The following is a 22,062-nucleotide window of genomic DNA, read 5'->3' on the forward strand; positions in this document are numbered from 1 at the left end:
AAATATATAATGTTATATATATATATTATATATATATTAATTTATATAATATAAATTAATTTAATTTATATTATATAAATTAATAAGAATTGTAATGTTAAAAAAAATAGACCCACTGCTGAAATTCAATGTGATAGAGAAACAGGGAGGAATGGTCTGCCTACTGTGATTTCACTCTGGACACATCAGTATCAAATTATGTTCGCTATTAAACAAGCTCTTCTTTTACTTGGGTTTTGCTCATAAATCCTTTTGAAGATAAATAATATTCAGCAAACCATATCTTTATGTTTTTCTTTCTGCCTGGTGTTACATAAACAGCACAAAGATGAAAATGGGAAATTTTAAATATCTATTCAGTGTAAAATATGATATGGCTTTTTCAAGCCCCTTTTTGTGTGTTTGATGTCACGTTCATATGTTATATAAAATTTTGCTTGTTGAAGAAAGGCAAAAATAGGTTGTGATTAATTATTTACACATTAATATTCATCACATATTTTGTGCAGACTTCTTAGGAAAACTGAAGAATAATGGAACCACACTGCTCAATATGTGGAAGTGTTCCACATTTTTAATTCTGTATCTTTAATTTAATAACACAATCAAATAATTGTTATAATTTTATGGTATATATTCTGGTTAAATTATTTCTTCAGAGTGGACTTGGAAAGAGGCAGGGAGGAGATGAGGGAGGGAGAGTTTGGGAGGGAATGAGGGAGCAGGATACAGCTGGGATACAGAGTTAATAAAATGTAACTCATAATAAAAAAATAAAAAAATAAATTATCTCTTCAGTGTAATGAGTACTTTTTCTTCAAAGCTAATAAAATTCCTAAACATATGCTTGTTTCTGAAAACCCCAAGGAGTAGAAGAGTACCTCCTTTTCACCATGGCATAGGCCCCCAGTCTCCACTCAGGTAGAGTATTCTTATCTCTTGTGTGTTGGGGATAAATTCCTGTCGTGCTATTCAAATGTTCTCCAGACAGCAACTACTTTTCATACCCACACAGACTTCATACACACTCCCTCAGATTAAACTGAACAGTGCCCAGCATTACATTTTTATTTTAAAACATCTTTTGCCTGTGCTTTTAAAATGTATAACTTAATTTATAATACAAAGTTCTCTGTGATTACTAATGCTGTGTCTTTTAAGCTTTTAAATACTCTGTCTTGATAAGGTGCTAAGTAAAATTTATTTTCCATTTTTTACTAATTAAGTGACCTGAAAATTACTAAAACATATTCATTTCACAGCTGATTGTTTATGTTTTCATACAAAAGCTTTCTCAAAAGAGAATCACCAAAAAAGGATATTGGCAGTGCAATGGCATTAATTAAAATTTCAGTAGATAAGGTAGAATGACGTAAGAAACTCCACAAGAAAACAAGAAGGAGGATAGATGTTGGAGAAAGCTGCTGCATGAGCAAATATGAAAGCTACATGAATGCCATCAAATGCTAATGGGGTGTATAAACGGGAAAGCCAACATTATTTGCTAGCCAACTGCATAGAATTAGAATTAACTTTTTACTTTTTGGTAAGATTCCAGAAGGAAACAAGTAAGTCTTCATAATTGTTTCTTGAATAAAAGTAGAACTGAAATCAAAACTTTGCACAACATTTTGTTAAACAGAAACAACTGCCTTATCAAAGCCTGCACAAATATGGTGTTTTGTTTTCTAAGAGAGAAGTCATTAATTTGTCTTTCTTTCTTTCTTTCTTTCTTTCTTTCTTTCTTTCTTTCTTTCTTTCTTTCTTTCTTTCTTTCTTGAACAGTGTCCTACATATGTTCCCCTCATTTTCTGGTAACATTTCACGAAGCATTATAATTGGGAATAAGAAGGACATACAGGAAAATATAACATGCTGTAACTATTTAAATATATCACACTTTCCTCATATTTTACTTGATTTTCCTTCAAGTAAAATATGTGGAAAGTGTGATATACTTCTCTGGTTTATCCATTTTCTGCCTTTTATCTTTGCCAGGAGCATAAATTATCAATCTGTGACAATTTTAGTTTTTAATACCGTGCATGTCAGAAAGAAAAAGTGTACAATAGACAAAATATTATGGAAAGTACTTAGAAATATATGAAGTATCATATTTAAAGATACTTTCTAGATAACCCTGTATCATTTTTATCTATAAAAGAAAGAGAGGTGAGCAGATACGATCAAAGGCACTTTGAAATGAGAGATTCTATAATGAGTATAACCAGCCTTAAAACTGAGCTCCTGTTTCTAGCAAAGCAAAGGAACTTAATGGTAATAAAAATGGTAGTAAGAATGGCAAGGCAGTAGAGCAAAAGGTGAGCAGAGAGCACCTGTGCTCTGAGTCAGGCTTCCTGAAGCTCCCGGGACCCAAGCAGAAGCTGAATGACATATGTGGTCAACTGACAGCACAGAGGGACAGTTTCGAGATTAGCATTTTGAAAAGAACAGTGGTAGCGATTTGGACAGAACACAGTGGATAATGTGCCATGGAAATAGTGAAAAGCAGAGAAGAACCACAGAATGAAACACACACAGTCTTCAAGGTTTCTGAAAGGTGGTTGGACAACTGTTATCAGACCTATTGGAAAAAATTCCCTGCTCCCAAGTTTCCTTGATATTGTCTGGCATTATCTCACCTTTATAGATCATGACAATTTTCACAATAAGACCATTGAATTTTTTTTTCCTTTGCTGTATATAGCTTTGCAGTCATGAAAAACATGCCTGTTTTAGTCTTCTTTCCATTAGGTCTTCCAGCATAGTTTAAATTTTTCTATATAGAAGAGCTGGTGCACACCTTTTTAGATTTATTCCATTTTGGGAGAGTTTTTACATTTTATCTGACGGATTTAAACTGTTAATATTATACTATTATTTATCATGTATACTGTAAATTGAGGAACTATGAAGAGTTTAAAAACTATTTTCTGAACATTTTGTCAGTAGGTTATCTTACATTCTATGGAAATAATCATGTCACCTTTAATGAATGAACTTCATTGATGGCTATATAATTGTTGTGAATACTTAATTTGCCTTGACTTGTACTGCTTTGCCTGGGGTTTCTGAAACGATATTAATTACAAGAGGCTATTCTAAACAAGCTTACCTGGTTTACTTAAAAGGTTGCATGTGTCTCTCTTCTTACACGTCTGCACAATGTTTTTTTTCAAGGTCTGATCATTTATTTGTTACTCTTAAATACTTATTTTTGACTGGACTCAGAAGTAGAAGCTCTCAGCGAGGACAGCCTACGTCTCTTGGCAATCTGTTCCTTGTATTTTTTTCTTTGGCTTCCTTCATTAGCCACAAGTTTAGCATGTTCTACAGCCTCTTTCTTATTTTTCTTAGCTCGGTGTTTCTTTAGAGCAATATGTTGACATTTGTGTTGCAGGGCATGTGGAGTAACAGATACTGAATCCACAGTGCTTTAGTTCTGGGCTTCTTACATTCTCTGCTTAAGGGCTCTCTGAGAACATATTAGCAGACATCATTTTCTTTGGGGAGATTTAAAGCTTTTAGATTTTGGTAGGTCTTTTGGGTCCTAACCGGTCAGGCACAGTAATATGGCAGTCTAGAAATATCCTTCTCTAGATATTTTGCAATTACCAAATCGAGAGCACTGAGATTGGCAGCCCCAACTCACCCCAAACGGACCATGCTTTCTTTCTCAAATTCTTCTTGTTTCTATAACACTCAGCATACCCATACAGCAGGAGCTCTCTGCCATAGGTGAAGATGCCTTGCTTCATAGGAAAACTTTGTCTTTTCCTCCACTGATTCCAGCCACACAATCCTTCCACTCTTTACCCAAAACATCAACAGCTGCTTCTGAGGACATTCACCTCCAAGAAAAGTGGGAAGCATGTTTTCACCTTCTGCTTCAATTAGTGTCTGAAATCCGATGGAAAAGGAGATACTCAGCTTCATTGTGACACAGATGTTGGCCTTAGAGACACCACAAAAAAGAGCTATAGAGCATTTTCTTATGTTATCAATGGTTGTAAGTTTTGTGTGATATTTGCTTTCTTTCTAATTTCTAACTTTTTAAAAGTAATTTACCTGAAAATGTATGCATATTTAAAAAAACTCATAACAAGGCAAGCATTTATGCAAATATTACCCAGGTTAAAGAAACAAACAATGACAGTTTTGTTTTTTAAAATCTGGAGATTTGATTCTTCAATCATATTATCTTTGTTCACACACACACACACACACACACACACACACACTAAATAAATAAAAATGATGAAGGTTGGGGTCTTTGCTATTGCTATGTCTAGGAAAAGTTGATGACTTGCAGAATATTTCTTTGGTATAGCAACAAATGCATAAGCTGAAAAAGAAAAAAAAACATTAAAAAAGTTGATTAAATCTTTCTACTGTTGAAAAACACAATCTACGACAAGGAGAGAGAAAAGGCACCAATTAAAAGAAGCATTTGTAGATCTTCTGTTTAATAAAGGATTTGCCTTTAGACCTAATAAAGAACTTTTAAAACTCAGTAATTTGGAGGTAAACATTAGACTAAAAAACAACGAGGGGCAAAGGATTAAGAAAGTTAACCCTTAGGAAAATGAAAATGATAGCTACCATGTGCCACTACCGCACACCTATTTGAAAAGGTGTTATTCTTTGAATGCCATATGACTGCTGGCAAGGATGTGGACCAATTAGAATTTCCGTACATGGCTGGTATGCTTGCAACATGAACTCATGGCATTGTAAAATTATTTGGAAGTATCTTATAAATTTAAAAAATACACTTATAAAAACCTGTAGTTCTACTTCCAAGTGTTTTCTTAAATAGAATAAAAATTTGTGCTCACACAAAAACTATATATGAATATTTATAGTGGCTTTTTATAATTGTCCCAAACTGGAAACGATCCAAGTGCTTGAAATGAGTGCTTGTTAAACATACTCTGGCATGTTTCTCCAGAAGAATAATGCCAGAATCAAAAGAAACAAACAACAGCTAGAACAGGACAGCATGGGGGAACCTCAAAGGTTCACCGGACATTGGAAGAGTCACGGCATAAATAATAAATCCGGTGTGGTTTTGTTAGTTTAATGTTGTGAGAAATTCAGAGGGTATGGATAAAGGACTTGTCAGTTGTTGCTCTATGAGAAGGAAAAAGCTGGCTGAATCATATTAGCACCAATGTGTGCTCAGCATAGGAGAGGCTTGATGGACTTATTCTACAACTTGGTTGTAAGGATAATTAGAGTATGGTAGGCCATTGTCAAGCAATTGAACAAAAATGGTGGCTTTATTCATTAACAAGAAATATACAAGAGACAACTTCTGATTTTAGCATACCATAAAAGTGTAGGCATAATGAACTTGAATTTGTTACTTCTCATATGATGAGTTTTCTGTCCTCATGTACCAATATGCATGCTATCTATTTATCTTGAAGTTCTTGCTTTATCTCCATCCCTCTCCCTTTTCTTTCCTCAGACCTATGTTGATTGCCAAAATTGCTGTTCTCCTTTCTCCCATTTGCATGCATTTCATTTGAGTTCCTCATAGCCAGAGTTGCATTTTAACTTCTATTTTCTTAGCATATATGGTTGACAAAATCCAGCCCAATTTTCAGTCATTTTTAGAGTATTGTCTTGTGTTCGTAACCTTGTATGTTTAGTCAAGAAGTTGACCAATGTCCTTAAGTGACTCTAATACAAACATCTGGAATTTATATTTCTGTTTTCTTTAGAAACCTTCCACTCTTCCCTATGTATTTTCAGACCAACAAAACTGCTGGTTAACTCTTTGTCGGCCTAACACAAATTAGAAACATTTGAGGAGAAGAAACTCCAAGTGAAGAATTATGTCTATCAGATTGGCCTATCTGTGGGAATAGTCTGTAGGATATTTTTTGACTGATGATTGGTGTAGGAAGTCCCAACCCACTGTAGACAGTGCCAGCCCTGGAGAAATGGTCCTGGCAGGTATGAGAAAGAAGCTGAGTGAGCCATGGAGAGCAAGCAAGTAAGCAGCTTTCTTTAAGATTCGTGCCTCTACTCCTGCATGAGTCCCTGACCTGGCTGCCCTCAGTGATGGACTGAATGAATAGGCCATGGAAGCCAAATAAATCCTTTCTTCTCCCAGGTTGGGTTTGGTTTCAACCACCTCAACAGAAGCCTAAGTAGAACACCTATTTTTTTTCCATTAAAGTTATCTTGGCTAGTTTCTATTAAAAAACATGAAGGCTAATTGGAGCCCACCTGGGGAGCATTCATTCTCTGAAGATCCAGTGTTTGAATCACATAGCTGTTGTTTGTTCATCAGTGCCCCCAGGGCTTTATTCCATACTTATTTTAAGTTTTCATAACAATAATTTTGCTAAAAGTTGTGGAAATATTACATCATAGTTATGACGGCAAATCTGTAGAAATTTTATCTCCTTCGAAGTTAAAGCTTTAGGTCAGCTTCTCATCTTTTCCCCAAAACACATTATGCTTAAGCCCTTGAATATTGCTCATTTCTAGTCCTTCCATTCCCTTTCTAAGTTCCTCTAAATGCAAATGTATAGGTCAGTTACTGATGCTACTGCTAGGCTTTTCTCTCAACATGTATCTACTCATCTCCTTTTCCCCTTGAGTTCCTCAGCTCCTTCTTCAGAAGCCAGCATCTGTCTTTACGAGGGCCTGGAGTGAGCTCCTCCCTGGAGCTCTTGGTTTCTAACCTTAACTAGAATGTCTCTAGTTCTAGCAAAGCTTTGGAGACTGCTTTGAAGGCAATGGGTCGTCTTCTTACATGGTGATTTATATTCCTTCTTTTGAACCTTTTCATTGTCTCCTATAATTTTATCAATCTCAGTTTTTGAGGGGTTTTTTTTGTTTGTTTTTTTTGGGAATTTAAATAACACTCCCAGGGTTTGCTGTATTGTGGTGAATTATCTCAGATACTCTGGAATTTTTGTGTGTTAACTCCTCCTCGTTAATACTTTTCATTGTTTATTTATCAGTAATTCCATTCCTATAGAATTACATCAGTACCTTTAATGAATTGTTTATTTCTCTGGTCTAGAGACAAATTAAATTATTGGAGTTTCCCCCACTACTGAGGCAGTATAAACTTAGAATCTACACCTGCTCATGCTGGAAATTTGAAACTTCTGTTTCCTGTGGAAAACTTGTTTGTTTCATCTTCTATTCTGAGCTTTAGACTATAAAAATAATTTTTAATTAAAATGAAAAATCTTCATTGTGGCCTGTTTCCTGGGTGACCTGTTTTGCATTTCTCACTGAAGGGGGTAGTTACTCTGGTCCCGCTTGTCAGTTCTAGCCCCTTAACTTACAGTGTGAGGCCATGCCTCCTGCTTCAGTAGTTGGACCACAAAATTATTTGGTCGTATGGCCAGGCCCACAATCTTCTTAAGTTAACAAGTATTGAGAGATTGTACATCTGTGTTTTTGAAATCTAATTAGGTTTTGGTATCAAAACACACATGCATTTTAACTGTATTTTCTCACTTCTATGTGTTTATAATAAAAGCAGCTCTTAGTTATCCAGTGTGCAAAATTCCCAAGCAAAAAGAATTTAAAAGGCAAAATAAGACAACTGACAAATGATAATGAAAATGTGAGACATATACACAATAGAATTATAATCAGCTCTGAAGAAAAATGAAATTTGCAGGTAAATGGAGGCAATCAGAACTTACTATAGTGAGTAGAATAACCCAGATCTAGAAAGACAAATAAGACGTGTTCTCTCATTTTTGATCCTAGCTCCAAATCGTTAGATTAAAGTATATGACCTGACATAACCACAGAATCCAGGAAAGCAGAAAGAGAGCATGAGGAACCGTGGGAAGAAAAGCTCTTTAGAGGGAGAGAGTAGGACACAGGCCCTATGAAGGGGGAATGAGAAAAGCAGGGAGTAGAGTAGAACTGGAGAGCAAAGATAACAGGGGGAGAGGGAGGCAGAAGAGACAAATAGTTGTAAGGATGTTTAAAAATCCAAAGAGGGACATATTATTTTAAAAGCTTCTAAAATACATTGTGAATGAGTGAGTGTGTGTATGTATTTGTGTGTGGTTTAAATGGAATGAACATCATGAAATGATAATACTGTTTTCAAGAACCTCAGGCTATCTAACAAAATAAAGTGTGAAGTATAGGAAGCCTCCTTTCTAGTTGTTGGTTAAGAAAATTCAAGGACTCTAAAACAATTTAGGCTATTGTCACTGCCATTGGTTGCCTCCCATAAGTTGAAGGTAAGTCCCTTTTCTGAAGATACCAGGTACATTGGACCTAGGACTTCGAAGAATAGAGCTGGCATGAAACTGAAAATCTCCTCCTTGAGGACTAGCTCTCATCACTGGAAGGCACAATGAATGTTAACAAAGGAGAAAATCAATCAAATGTATTACCTGGCCATAAGGCCTATGAATTACAATTGTGATTGACCTGACAAGATGTCCCCAATGGTACAATTTTGGCACTTTTGTCTTAGGGATAACCAACAGCTGTTGAATAAGACTCAGTAGGTGAGAATTAATGGCTGGCACTGTAAACTTAGCCAACTACCCATGGCTGGGGGGTCATACACACTAAAAGAGAACTCATTACTCCCATTTTCCCAAAGTAATGTAATTTCTAACTGTGCCTTAGATGCTTATTCTTATATCCACATGAAAGTGTAGATTTCACCTATTAGCAACAAAAGTTTCTTTTTGTAGCAGATAGAAATTCACACCTGGTTAAAGCATATAAGTGACTGTGGGGCTCCCATCCCCAAACGGCACATCTACAACACAGTGGCTACATTGGAGGCTCAAGAAAGATCATGGAAGAGGGTGCGGAGGAATCTAAGAACCAGAGGACTGAGATAAAAGCTGCACCCACGGGATCCCAACAATGTGGTTGCCAAAACAAGATCTGCATAATGACACCACCACTGACATTCGGTCCCACCCTTACGTAATTAGTGGCTGTTGTGAGAAGAAGAATCCGTGTTCTTGAGTGACAAAATCCATGATAAGTTATCCAATCAGTCAGCAAGTCAGCTCTAAACACGTTTATATGAGCCACTCATATAGGGACTCAATAGACCTACTGTGTGTGTGTTTGATGTGTGTTTAATACATAATTAAGGAACACGTTATGAATTTGAGAGAGACTGAAGGGACATGGGAAAATTTGCAAGGGAGAGGCATTCAAATATGGAATTCTCAAAAATTAAATTAAAGATTAATAATAAATAAAATAAATCTTTTTTAAAGATTAGAAAGCATTTGGTAGAATATGAAATGCTTCTTTGTGGTCAGAACGTAGAATAATCGTAAGAGGGAGAATGGCAGAAAGTAAGCAGGGTGAGAATCAGGTTCTGAAAGAGCCTCACGACCTTACACACTATACTCAGGATTAGGATTGCTATGTCAAATGGGTGGCAACAGGACAAAAGATATTCTAAACATGAAAATAACAAAAGCAGAGTTGTAACTTAAAAACTGTTGTTTGCTTTGGGAAGTCACAGTTTATTATTAATTTCCCTCAATGAAGACAGAGTCTCTATTATTTCTTTTTGAAAAGGTTACATGTGGGGGAACTTTCCAGGGTCTGTACATTCTCTTTTTACTAGATTTATCTAGTAAATCTAGACTGATTTGCTGCTTGTATCATGAGTACTAAACTTAAGGCTATCAGCCAGGCATAGTGATATACACCTTTAAGCCCAGCACTTGGAAGGCAGAAGAAGGTGAAGCTCTGTGAATTCAAGGCCAGCATGATCACTGTAGTGAGTCCCAGGCCAGCCAGGGTTATATAGTAAGACCGTTAAAAAAAAAAAAAAAAAAAAAAAAAAAAAAAAAAAAAAAAAAAAAAAACCAAACAAAAAAAAAAAAAAAAAAAAAAAAAAAAAAAAAAAAAAAAAAAAAAAAGCAAATAAAAACAAAACAAATAAAATCAAGCTACTCTTGTGGGGAGTGTAAAAAATAAATCCAACCTAAGTTATAAACCCAGGAGCCAAGTTGAGGTACACAATGAAGACTGGAGAATCGTGGACCTGCCTTTCAAGACAACATCCACAAGAGCAGGGTAGTCTTCAATGCTTTGCCAAGGGCACACAGAGATCCTCAGGCAGAACTTGCAGCAGCTCTGGCCCATGTCTGTGTCTCTTTAAAGTTGTGCTGGGGTGCCTGCCTGTACTTGGTGTTTAATTTGACACAGGCATCTGGCGACAGTTCTCTGTGGCTGCAGGTGAAGGGCCCCCTGAGTTACAGAAGTCAGAGGTGTGCCATTTCTATGAAACTTTCCCTTTTTGACTCCCACCCACGCTGCTCTGCCCTTTTCACAAACTCGTGTTATATATTCCTTGGCATTTGTTTTCTAATTATTAAAAAAATAACACTGTTAATGAGTACCGTTTATTGGTTTTTTTAACTAGGTTTCATGGGATACAGTGCTTGCTCTCTGTGCACCAACACAGTATGAATTTGGTTTCATTTATTTTTAACAACTGCTTCATGAGATTAAGCAAGTTTTGAGGTTAAGAAATTTTATAGTTGAAGCAACAGAAGTTCATGAATAATTTGCCCAAGATTTCCCATTTTATTTATTCATCAACAAGCATTTGTATAGCACCTATATTTCAGGCTCTCAATTTAAATGCATGGCATATATATCAATTCATATATACACATACATGTATGTGAAACATTTGATCCCCCCAAGTTTATGGAGGTAGGAATTATGATCTCCATGTTTTAGGTCCCACATCTATGAAGAATCCACATGGCAGAAACAATAAGTAACTTTTCTAAGGTCATAGATGTACTTAGTAACTTGTCAAAGATCATTTGGGCAGTTTGTAAGCCACACCTGATTCCCAAATCCCATACTCAAATCACTTTTATTTATTTTGTCCTTTTAAACCATAAACTATTCAAAGACCCTGCCTTACATTAGAGATACCACAGTGCCCAATGTGTGCTGGATATTTACAGACATTACATTGATACATAGCAGATGCCCAATATATATGTATTAAAAATAGGGCCTCCAAGCCCATGTTTATTATTCATTGTTCATGAAACTCAAGTAACAAGATCAGCCTAAATAATGAATTGATAAGGAAAAGAGGTGGGAGAAGGGAAGGAGAAAGAAAAGGAGGGGAGAAAAGAAAAAAAAATTAGTTAAAAGAGAAAAGTGATATTGCTTGCAGGAAAATTGATGGAGCTGGCCAGATATGTTCAATGAAATAAGGTACATGCACAAAAGCAAATTTTTGTCAACATGAAAGTTACTGTAGAAAAAAATTAACATGAAGGAGAAATATTAGGGGTGTAGAAGAAGAAAGGGAAGCAGGAAAAGGAGCAGAAAGGGTAATAAGAAAGAATATAACCAAAAGCATATTGTGTAAAAGTATTACAATGAACTCTCATTATTTTTACAATTAATATGTACTAATAAAAGAAAAAAGTAAAGTCAAATTCATGCCATAGAATGTATAAAATCAGAACTTAGAAATAATTTGTAGTTGGCCGCCATTAGTTTTAACATAAGAAGCTGGTGGTTCTTTTGCTGGGAATGGCCTTCAGTCTACATACCCTGCCTCAGTTTTCTGGAGTGGACCGTGGCCCAAGGATGCTGTTTGATCTTCACTGTAAACAGTAAGTCAGTGACTCTCAGACGGTGGGTTGTCAGCCACTTGCGATTAAAGAACATTTCAAAGGGGTCCGCTAAGAAAGCGCACTACTTACACTGTGATTCAAAACAGTAACACAAATACAGTTACGGAGTAGCAAGGAAAATAAATTTATGGTTGGGGTCGCCACAACCTGAGGAACTAGATCAAAGTATTGCAGCTTTAGGAAGGCTGAGAGCCACTGGTCCAAATGTAGGCATACTTGCAGGCCATACAAATCTAAAAAATAGAACAAACAGAGTTTCCCAGAAGACAAAATAGTGACGTTTCAATATCAAACATCATTGCAAAGCTCAATGCATCTTTCCAGATTCCATAAATACCAGTTTCCAGGTTTGTTGTTTTTCAGAGTAAATAACAATGCCTGCTTACACATAGTGAAACAGATGATTCACTTCGCTCCTGAGAATTTGGCACCATTGCCAGAAAATTATTTTTTAATTTATTCTTCTCTCATGCAATACATTTCAACCATGGCCGCCCAGCTCCTCCCAATCCTCCCATCTTCCCTCATATTTATATTTACTATAATACAGTGAATCTAATGAGATGTATGTATGATGTTCTTGTCTCTTCTTAAACTCTGAACTGTTTCAGGGTCTTTGTTTTGCCAATTTATGTGCCCCCCCCAGAGTAATAATTTTTTTGAAATATGCACCTTAACTTTCTTTTGTGATAAAGATCAATTTAAGCACACAAAAATGTCTCTTAAGAATTAGTAAATAGGCTTTGCATAAGAGTTTAAGACTCCTAATAGGACCGAGGACAAACATAATACTCCACAGATCAGGGGCTTTTGCAGCTTATTTAAATAAAGCTTCTTATTGCTTTTGATTTTGCATGGGAAGTGCTGAGCCACCTTCTCAAGCAAGTAGGGCACGTCTCTGGTCCCAGCTGGATGGCATCAGTCGGTGGTACGTGCTGGGCATTGCTCTTTTTCATTTCTCTACTTTTAAATCTATTAAGCTGAGTGTTAATGGAATGGACACATTCCAGGATAGAGGTGGGCAAAAGGCATGGGTAATAAAAAGAATATCTTTATATCCCATGTAGCTATCATTTGACTATAATTCATGTCTCATTGAAGACACTAGAATTTTATTTTATTTTATTTTTTGAATCAAGTGTTCAGGAATTCATTCTCATGTTCTATCATTTGCCCAGTGGTGTCTTTGACTTCTTAACCTTTGAGAATGGTAAGGCGCAGACACTCACAAGGTAGAATTCTGCTCTACCTTCATGCTTGTTGCTGTGATAAAATACAACAACAACAAAAAAAAAAAAAAAAAAAAAAACAACTGAGGAGATAAAGGATTTTAATTTCAGCTCACAATGTCAGACTAGAGTTCATCACTGTGGAGAAGTGAAAGCAGGAATTTCAAGCAAGTCTAGTAGTTCTCCTCTTTCATTCAGTTCAACTCCTGGTGCCTAGGGAATGTGCAGTCCACAGTGGACTTAACCTTCTCACATTAACTAACTTAGGTTCATCTTTCCACAGAGACAGGCTTACATGGAATCCAATGTAGAAAATCCCTCAATAAGACTCTCTTTTCCAGGTGATTGTAAGTTATATCGAGTTAGAAATTAAAGCTAATCAGTAGAAGTTTCTAACTCACTGCATTGAGAACAGCATGAAAGCCAAAGAGACTTTATAACTAACAATGGAATTCTAGAAGTCTAAAAGCCATGTGAGGGTGGTGGGGGTAAGAATTCAGAATTCATTAGAGGCCAGAGAATAGTGACAATCTTTGTTTCTTGGAAACCTATGGCTAAGTAACTCCTGAAAGATGTCCCAGTCAACTGTAAAGAGGACTTCATATACTCCTCCATTGTGGCTTAGGATAACACTAGTGGATGACTTGGTTTATTAAAGCAGGCTTCGGAAGTTGGCCTCTAGACATGCATTACCATGTCCCTCCAATGTTACCAGTATTTGCATAATGGAGTCATTGCTGATTTCATTTCCTTTGGAATTAGCAAAACCCTGAAATGACTTCAGGCTACAACTAGAGTTCTGTCTGGCAGTGAGCAGGATAAACTCTATGGCATTATTGCTCAGTTGAGACAATAAATACAATCTAATTACTAAGCAAACATGGAAATTAGAAAAGGGCAAAGTACTCTGGATTTTTTAACTTTTTAGTTTTATAATAATGATGGTGGTGATAAAAGCCAGCATTTATTGAACATTTACTAAGTTAGCTCTCTCCTAAGAGCTTTGCATGCATTAATTTACTCTGTCCTAAAAACAGTCCTACAAAGCAAAACTCTGATATCTTCCAACTTACAAATGAAAAAAGTTCTAGTCATATAGCAAGTGATGCAGCAATGGGGCTAATATATTCTGAATTCTCTTTCTTTTTGACAGTTACATTCATGTCACCTTCCACTCTTGGTGATTCCCTTCTTCCTAACTAGCCTACCTTCTGCTCCCATGAATTAAGTGTGTGCATATGTGTGTGTGTGTGTGTGTGTGTGTCCGCACACACAATGGTGTTATACACATAGCCACATTGGCTATTTATTTGTGATTGTGATGACCATAACTTGCCCAGAAGACAGTATTTCATAATGTCTCTGTCTATCCTCCAGCTCTTATGATTTTTCTGGCCCCTCTTCCATGATGTTCTTTGTTGCCTTGGATGGTAGGCAATGCAGAGGTTTCATTTAGGTGTGAGCCACAATCTGTTCCCAAGACTTTGACCATTTGACCATCTTGAATGTGCATTAAACATTTTGTAAAGGTAGGCTTCTCTGACCCCCACTTAGAGTATCAGTGGGCTATCGGTAGAAACATATATTTAGGAGGAAATTTTACAAAGAGCTATTTAGCAAACCATCAGTAGTACATTTTCTTTTATGGTCTGTAATCTCAACAGTCATAGGTTACTATCCGGCAACATTCCAGACCATTGCTCACAAAGCCTCTCCTTGAATACTTCTAAGATAGGTAGCACATTAAGCCATAGTCATTCTCTTTCCTTTAGGGACTGCTTTTATTGCCTATTACTTTCCCATTTGGTCTTTGTGTTCTGTGTTCAAATCATAGTTACCATTAGACACTCCACTTATGCCATCCCTTTTAGGAATAGATCTCAGTTCACATCTGATGAAAATACCCCATCTTCTCCTTGTGTCACTGCCCACCCTTCTGAATTATTTTTCCCACAAGTCAGAAGTCAATGTTATTATTCAAAACACGTAAATTTCTTTAAAACATTTTCATAATCCCTGATTTAATCCCCCAGATCCTAGAACTAGTCAGTTGCTACCCTCATGATGGAACATTCTGACCCAGACCATCTTCTTAGGGTCTGGCCTTTGCACTTATATCTGAGAACTCACACTAAGAGGTCAGTTTAGGTTTCCCTTATTTCTAATCTTTCTCCCACTATGTCTTTTTATACATTTACACGCTGTTTATAACTGAAAAAATTAAATACATTTTATGTTATCATTTGTCAAACATTCTATTAAGAAATGGACTCTACATGTTTAATAAGATCTCTTTTCATGTTTTCATAAAGCTTGTCAACACTCTTTCTCTTTCTCTTTCTCTGTATCTGTCTTTGTCAAAGGGTTAATAATCCCCAACCTTTTTTAAAAGGGAGACATGCACCACTGGGCTTTCTTCTTCTTTCTCCCCCTCCTTCTCCTCTTTTTCTCCTCCTCCTCCTTCTTCTTTAAAGAGTTATATGATAGCAGTCTGATACTCCATTGACCAACTTGACGATATTTTCACCACTTGAGTAAAGAATTCAGGAGATGCAATGCATTTTCATTTTTGTAGTGATCTAAATTAAAGTAAATGTTTGTATAATTGAGTATCATTTAAGAAGTTCTAAGAAGGCTGAGCACAGTGGTACACGTCTATAATTTCAACAATGGAGAAGTCAAGACAGGATAAACATGAATAAACAGGATAAACTGGGACACATAGTGAGACCCTGTCTTAAGACAAAGCAAAATAAAATGTGACTAACTTTCCAACATTACACTGTAAAAGCATTATCAAGGAAGTTTTAAAACAATATAGTTTAGTGCTTTAGAGCACTTGTTGCTCTTGCAGATGACCTGGGTTCCATTTCCACTACCCACATGGTGGTCCAGAATAATTTGAAACTCCATTTCCAGGGAAGCCAGTTTTCACTTCTGACATCTGACCACCAGGCACATATGTGGTGCATGTAAACACATTCAGGGAAAACACTCACAGGCTTGAAATAAATTAAATTAGAAATCTAAAGAATATCTTTTCTTAAATGAAGACTCCCTGATCTGTAGACCTAAACTCCAGAGTTTTAAATATATAGTAGAAATTTTTATCTTAATAAGTATTCCAGAAATCAAGCAGTTTGCAGGCTGTAGTTTGAAAGCTCCGATTGTGTTATACACCTACTGAGTGAGTTTCACCGTTGTGTGCTTCAACAGCTACATCACACCTTATCTATTAATGTATGTCAGATATTTTAAATACTCTCTGTATGCAAGGCACAGAAACAAAAACTTAACAAAGATCAGGGGCTAATGCTTTCAAAACCAATAAGCTTCAGATTCATTGTCTTTGTCACTCATGTGTGCCAAGAGAAATGGAATCAAAAGGCAAAGCCACAGGGTTCTTAGTGGGACAAGGAACACTCATGATATATGTCTTCCTGATCCTCTTCTGCATGTGTTCAGTGTCACTGTCAGGCATCCTGTCTTCTAACACGGAGAAGGAGATAGAAACGTAAAGGGGGAGGCCAAAAATCGTATGTATTATCTCCATGCCCATAATTTCCCATTTCCTCTCACAGACATTTCACTTGATAGGAAGCTTTATGAAAGAGATTTACTGTATATATGAATAGTCCAAGTGTATAAACGAGACTCAGATTTATTGCATATCTTTCCAGATTTAAATGGGTTGAAAAATGGGTCAGTCATAAATACTGTTATATATTTTTACTATTACCTGGTTTTAGAGGTTTTGCTTAAGTAACTACTGCTCTACCTAACTCAGTAAAACTTTTGATTAAACTAAAATGAAAAGCCCTCCCTGGTAAATTAGATCCAAGAATGTACATTCTCTGGGACGCTGAATTTATTCAGGTGTTATCCATTTATTTAATACTGTTGAGCACAACAGAATGCACATGTGAGAGTTATGGCTTAACTGCAAAGCATTCAGCATAACTTAACTAGACCCTCCTGCATCATGCTAGCACCACGTGGGACTAAGTAAAACAACAACAAAAAATTCTAATTATAAAAAGAACGAGCACAAGTTCAGGCAATGCCTTCAAGCCATTGTTTCTTCATTCTTTACAATACGTAATAACTATAATTTAAAATTTAGAAAGCATTAGATACCAGACGTGCACAAGCACACACACACACGCGCGCGCACACACACACACACACACACACACACACACACACACACACACACAGTCCCCCAAGAGGACCTCCTGACAAATCATCAGTCACTTGATTTACAAATTCTTCTGAGTATATATAATTTTATTCATGTGTTTTTTGGCTCTCATTCAGACTTTTTTTAGTCTCAGTCTAAGATAGATAAATAAGATTTTCACCTGGTAGAAATCACCCTCTATTCATCACTGGAAGTCTAGCTGAACACCAGGTCAAAATGTAAACTCTCAGACTGAGAAATTGTTACTACACATAGTGGACAAGAAACACTCATCCACTCATCCTATCAAGCTCCTGACATATGCCAGCAGATTCTCATGACTGAGTGGATGCTCTACCTCCTCAGTCCTGTGGACTCGTTACTCTGTGGTAGCTTGGCTGAATGTAGGAATGTAGATGCAGAAGCGGCTTTTCATCAGCTTTCCTAGCAGGAGTGTGGACTCAGGAACAGGTTTTTCATCAGCTTCCCTATCAGGCAACTCCTCTTCCAGGCTAAAGAACAAGAAGGGGATGGACCAGCCACAGCGTGGAGCTTTAGCTTGAGTTTTCCTTTATATTTCCCTACAAGGTTACTTGTTTTATTTTATATTATCTGTTTTTACTGAAAGTGAGCTGTAAGAGATTCAAAGTGAATCAAACTCTTTAGAGGGCAAGTATTCCTTATGTTGGAACAAGGCATCCATGAGTCCTGGAGGCTGAGGGGACGGTGTGTCCTACTTGCCCTTGGTGTTCTCCAGGCATTTCTATTATCACCCTGACTGTGACATCCCTGCCCTCAGGGAAATTCTTATCTGTAACATATACCAAAGGGTTGTGTCAAGAATGTTTTTTTAAACTGCAGATGTGAAAGTCTAGCCTTGCAACTGGCCACTCCAAACTTTGATGTTCAGAACAATTTGACTGGCATTTTTCTATAACACAGGGTCCCCAGGCTTAGCAATTGTGAATTGACATTCAGTCCACTTAGTTATTAAATATCTTTTTTTTATATTAGAATCAAAGTCAGCCCTAAAGTTTACATGTAAGAAATGAATTTATATTTGCTAATTGTAAATGATGGACTCTTTCTGTTGCCATTTCCAGTAAACATAGGAAGAACAAAAGAAAAAGTAATTGGTAAATTATTTTAAAAATGTTTCTATTTTGTCAGTTTGTCTCTTTAGAAATACTTCTGATGAATCATGACCAACTGTAAATTAGCCTTCAAGGAAAGCTTCAGTTTGATATGTCAAACATGCTTTTGAACTTCTGAAACCATTTTTTGTTCTTTGGGATTATTACTTCAAAAAAAGTCTTTGATGCATCATGTTGATATAACCAAAATGTATAGAACCATCCCAGTGTACATGACTGATGAGATCATAGTATCTAGGGGAGAAGCTAAATGGACCTGGGTCTCCTTTGAGGTGCTCTTTAAATATTTCTATTTATGCCCATACAGTAGTGCTTCCTTTTGCACTATGCATTGGTTACTGCACAGGCCCATAACAGGTCAAAGTGCTGAGAGTAAATGACTGTTGAGTGCTCTTTCCTAAATGTGGCATCTCTCTCACCTTCTCCATAGCTCAGGGAATAGGAGAGAAAAGAATGTCAGGACTGGAAGAGCGGGTATAAAGTTGTGCTGGGAACTTCGGTTCAGGAAACCATAGTAGCTGGGATCACTTGCCCAGGTTTGGCACCATCAACATTGTGTCATGGATTAGGATGGGCTTCTGAGTCCCCACCTCTCCTTAAGGACCCCTAGGCAATTAATGGTTGCTGGGGGCAGGAAAGATATTTTCCTCAGAAATGTAGACACTGGTGTGTTATTCATGCTCCAGGAAAGAAGGAAGAAGAGAGGGAGGGAGACAGAGAAACATGAAGTAGAGAGTAGAAGAGGAGCTAGAAAGTGGAAGGGGATCGGCAGGAATGGGAGAATGGGAGAGGGGGAAAGAAAAGGCGATAGGGGTGAATATGATAAAAATATACTGAAAATGCTACAATAGAATCAATTTTATGTACAATTAAAACACGCATTTTATAAATGTGTTAAATTTATAACCAGGCACTATTGATAAATCCTCCACTGTATGACATGTCTCTGTAGTGCAGACTTTTTTTGGGGGGGAGGGGTGCTTCTGAACAGGGTTTCTCTGTGTATCAAGCCATGTCCTGGACTCACTTTGGAGACCAGGTTAGCCTCAAGTTCATAGAAATCCAGCTGCCTCTGGGATTAAAGGCATGAGCCATCATACCTGGCTCTCTGCAGACTCTTTTAAAGAACTCAGCCATTGTAATTAGTTAAGAAAAAAATAGAAATGTGAAAATTGGAAGAGATGGAATAAAGTTATCACAACATTCAGATAATATGAATATTTACCTATCTGATGGGTCCAAAAGAGCAACGGAAAAACTACTATAAACAGTAAAAAAAAAAAATCTAAATTTTTTGAGGACTAAAAAATACAGAAAAAAAAAATAGCTTTCACTAATAGGTTTAAATATTTGAATTTATGACTTTTATTTAGTTTTGAATTATTGTATGAGTATATGTTTTTCATGATGTCTGTATGAGTGTGGGTGCCCACAGGCCACTGGATTTGTGGTCAGATGACAGCTTTGCAGAGTCAGTTCTTTCCTCCCGCCTTAGTGTGGGTTCCTGAGGTTAAGGAAAATATGTCAGACTTACATGAAGAGAAGAACCACATAATGAAAACACAACTCACATGTAAGGACAGGGAGACTCAGTATCAAAAAGGGTATCAATTCTCTTTAAGCAAACTTGTAAATTTAGACAAGCCCAATTAAAAAACACAATCTTCTTGAATGTTTGTGGAGGTGTGTGTTACTGTGTCAGCCATGCTGGACCCTGCTGTCTAGGCTTAAGTGAGGCTCAGGCCTCAGCCTCCTGATAATAGAAGGGACTACAGTAGTGGACCACTATATGGCTTCGGGATCATTTTTAAACAAAAAAATCTGATTCTCTCAAAAACTTACCTTTAAAAAAATGATGGGTCTTGCTTTCTTCTTCTTCTTCTTCTTCTTCTTCTTCTTCTTCTTCTTCTTCTTCTTCTTCTTCTCCTCCTCCTCCTCCTCCTCCTCCTCCTCCTCCTCCTCCTTCTTCTTCTTCTTTTAAAACAGGGTCTCATATATGTAAATGTTCCACAATTTCTGTATACGTTCCTCGGTTGAGGGACATCTAGGTTGTTTCCAGATTCTGGCTCTTACAAATAAAGCTGCTATGAACATAGTTGAGCAAATGTCCTTGATCTGCAGAGACCGATACTCCAACTAAGGACCATGCATGGAGAGGACCTAGACCTCCTGCTCAGCTGTAGCACATTGTTGTGTTCCCTTATAAGGGGAGCAGGGCCTGTCTCTGACATGAATTCAGTGGCTGGTTATTTGATCACCTCCCCATTGGGGGTGCAGCCTTGCCAGGCCACAGAGGAAGATGATGCAGCCAGCCTTGATGAGACCTGATAGGCTAGGGTCAGATAGTAGGGGAGGGGCATAGGAGAAGAGGGAGGGTAGGTGAAACTGGGAGGAGATGAGGGAGGAGGATACAGCTGGGATACAAAGTGAATAAATTGTAATAAATAATTTAAAATAAATAAAAAGAACATTTAGAGTTTGCCTTCTAAAATCTTAGATTACTTGCATGCATCGCTACACCTGTTTTGTGAGATGACAGGAAGGGTCCAGGCCTTTGTGCATGCTAGATAAGCATTCTGTCAATTGCACTGGATCTCAAGTCTTGAAAAGTATTTAGGGGGAAAAAAAGTGTTTAGGGAGCTGAACAGTGGTTCCATAACAGAGCATACATAAGGCACTTGCTTCTATGCCAAGCACACCAAAAAGGAAGACCTTCTTGCTGAAGACACCTTATAATTAAATAATGAAACATGTAAGTCAAGGTGGTATGGATCTGGAAGCTTCATCCACACAGGTAGTTTTAATCATGCTTGGAGGAGAAGAATACTCATTAGTCAGATAGAGCCATGACTATAGCTATGGTAATCACTGGCCTGGCAATACATGACCACAGATGCAAACCTGGCAAGCACATCGTGGGAAGAACCAACCACTCTCTGCTTGGCTTTAAGATTTACTCTACAAGAAGAAACCCATAGTTAACACTTTTACTGGGCTAAGATACTCGGGCCAGATAAATTATATGCCCTAGGAGAGAACCTAGTCCTATTATCTTTCTAAATTAACAAAGCATTAAACTTATTCATAATGACTTACTGTAGCCCCAGATCAACCTTCATCTAAGAAGTTTCTGTTTGCAGAAGATGCTGATTAACATGGTGAACCACAAGCAGCCAAAGTAGAGAGAATAAGAGGCTGCAGAGTGCTCATCCCTAAAGGAAATATACGTGCTGCAACTCCCCTCTTGTCTTAATTACTGTGTCTGTTGCTGCAATGAAACACCATGACCGAAATCGAGTTGGGAAGGAAAGGATTTATTTGGTTTACACTTCCATAACACTGTTCATCATCCAAGGAAGTCAGGACAGGAATTCAAATAGGGCAGGAACCTGGAGGCAGGGGGCGATGCAAATGCCATGGAGGAACGCTGCTTGCTGAATTGCTCCTCACGGCTTGCTCATTCTGCTTTCTTATAGAACCTAGGACCACCAGCCCAGTGGTTGCTCCACCCACAATGGGCTGTGCCTTCCCTCATCAATCACTGTTTAAGAAAATTCCAATAGGGGTAGAGGCTCTCTGTTGCCTGCCTGTGGAGCCCTTTCCCTGTAGGGCTGCCTTGTCTAGTATCAATGGGAAGAGATATGCTTAGTCCTGCTGTGACTTGAGGTGCCAGGGTGGGTTGGTACCCTTTGGGGGCCTCCCCTTCTCTGAGAAGGAGTGGAAGGAAACAGGGGAGGAGTGGGCATGAGGGTAGGACTTGGAGGAGAGGAAGGGGGCTTGGGATGTAAAGTAAATAAGAAGAAAGAAAGAAAGAAAGAAAGAAAGAAAGAAAGAAAGAAAGAAAG

This window comes from Psammomys obesus, unplaced genomic scaffold, assembly GCF_907164565.1.
Source record: "Psammomys obesus unplaced genomic scaffold, mPsaObe1.curated_primary_1811, whole genome shotgun sequence".
Lineage (NCBI taxonomy): Eukaryota > Metazoa > Chordata > Mammalia > Rodentia > Muridae > Psammomys > Psammomys obesus.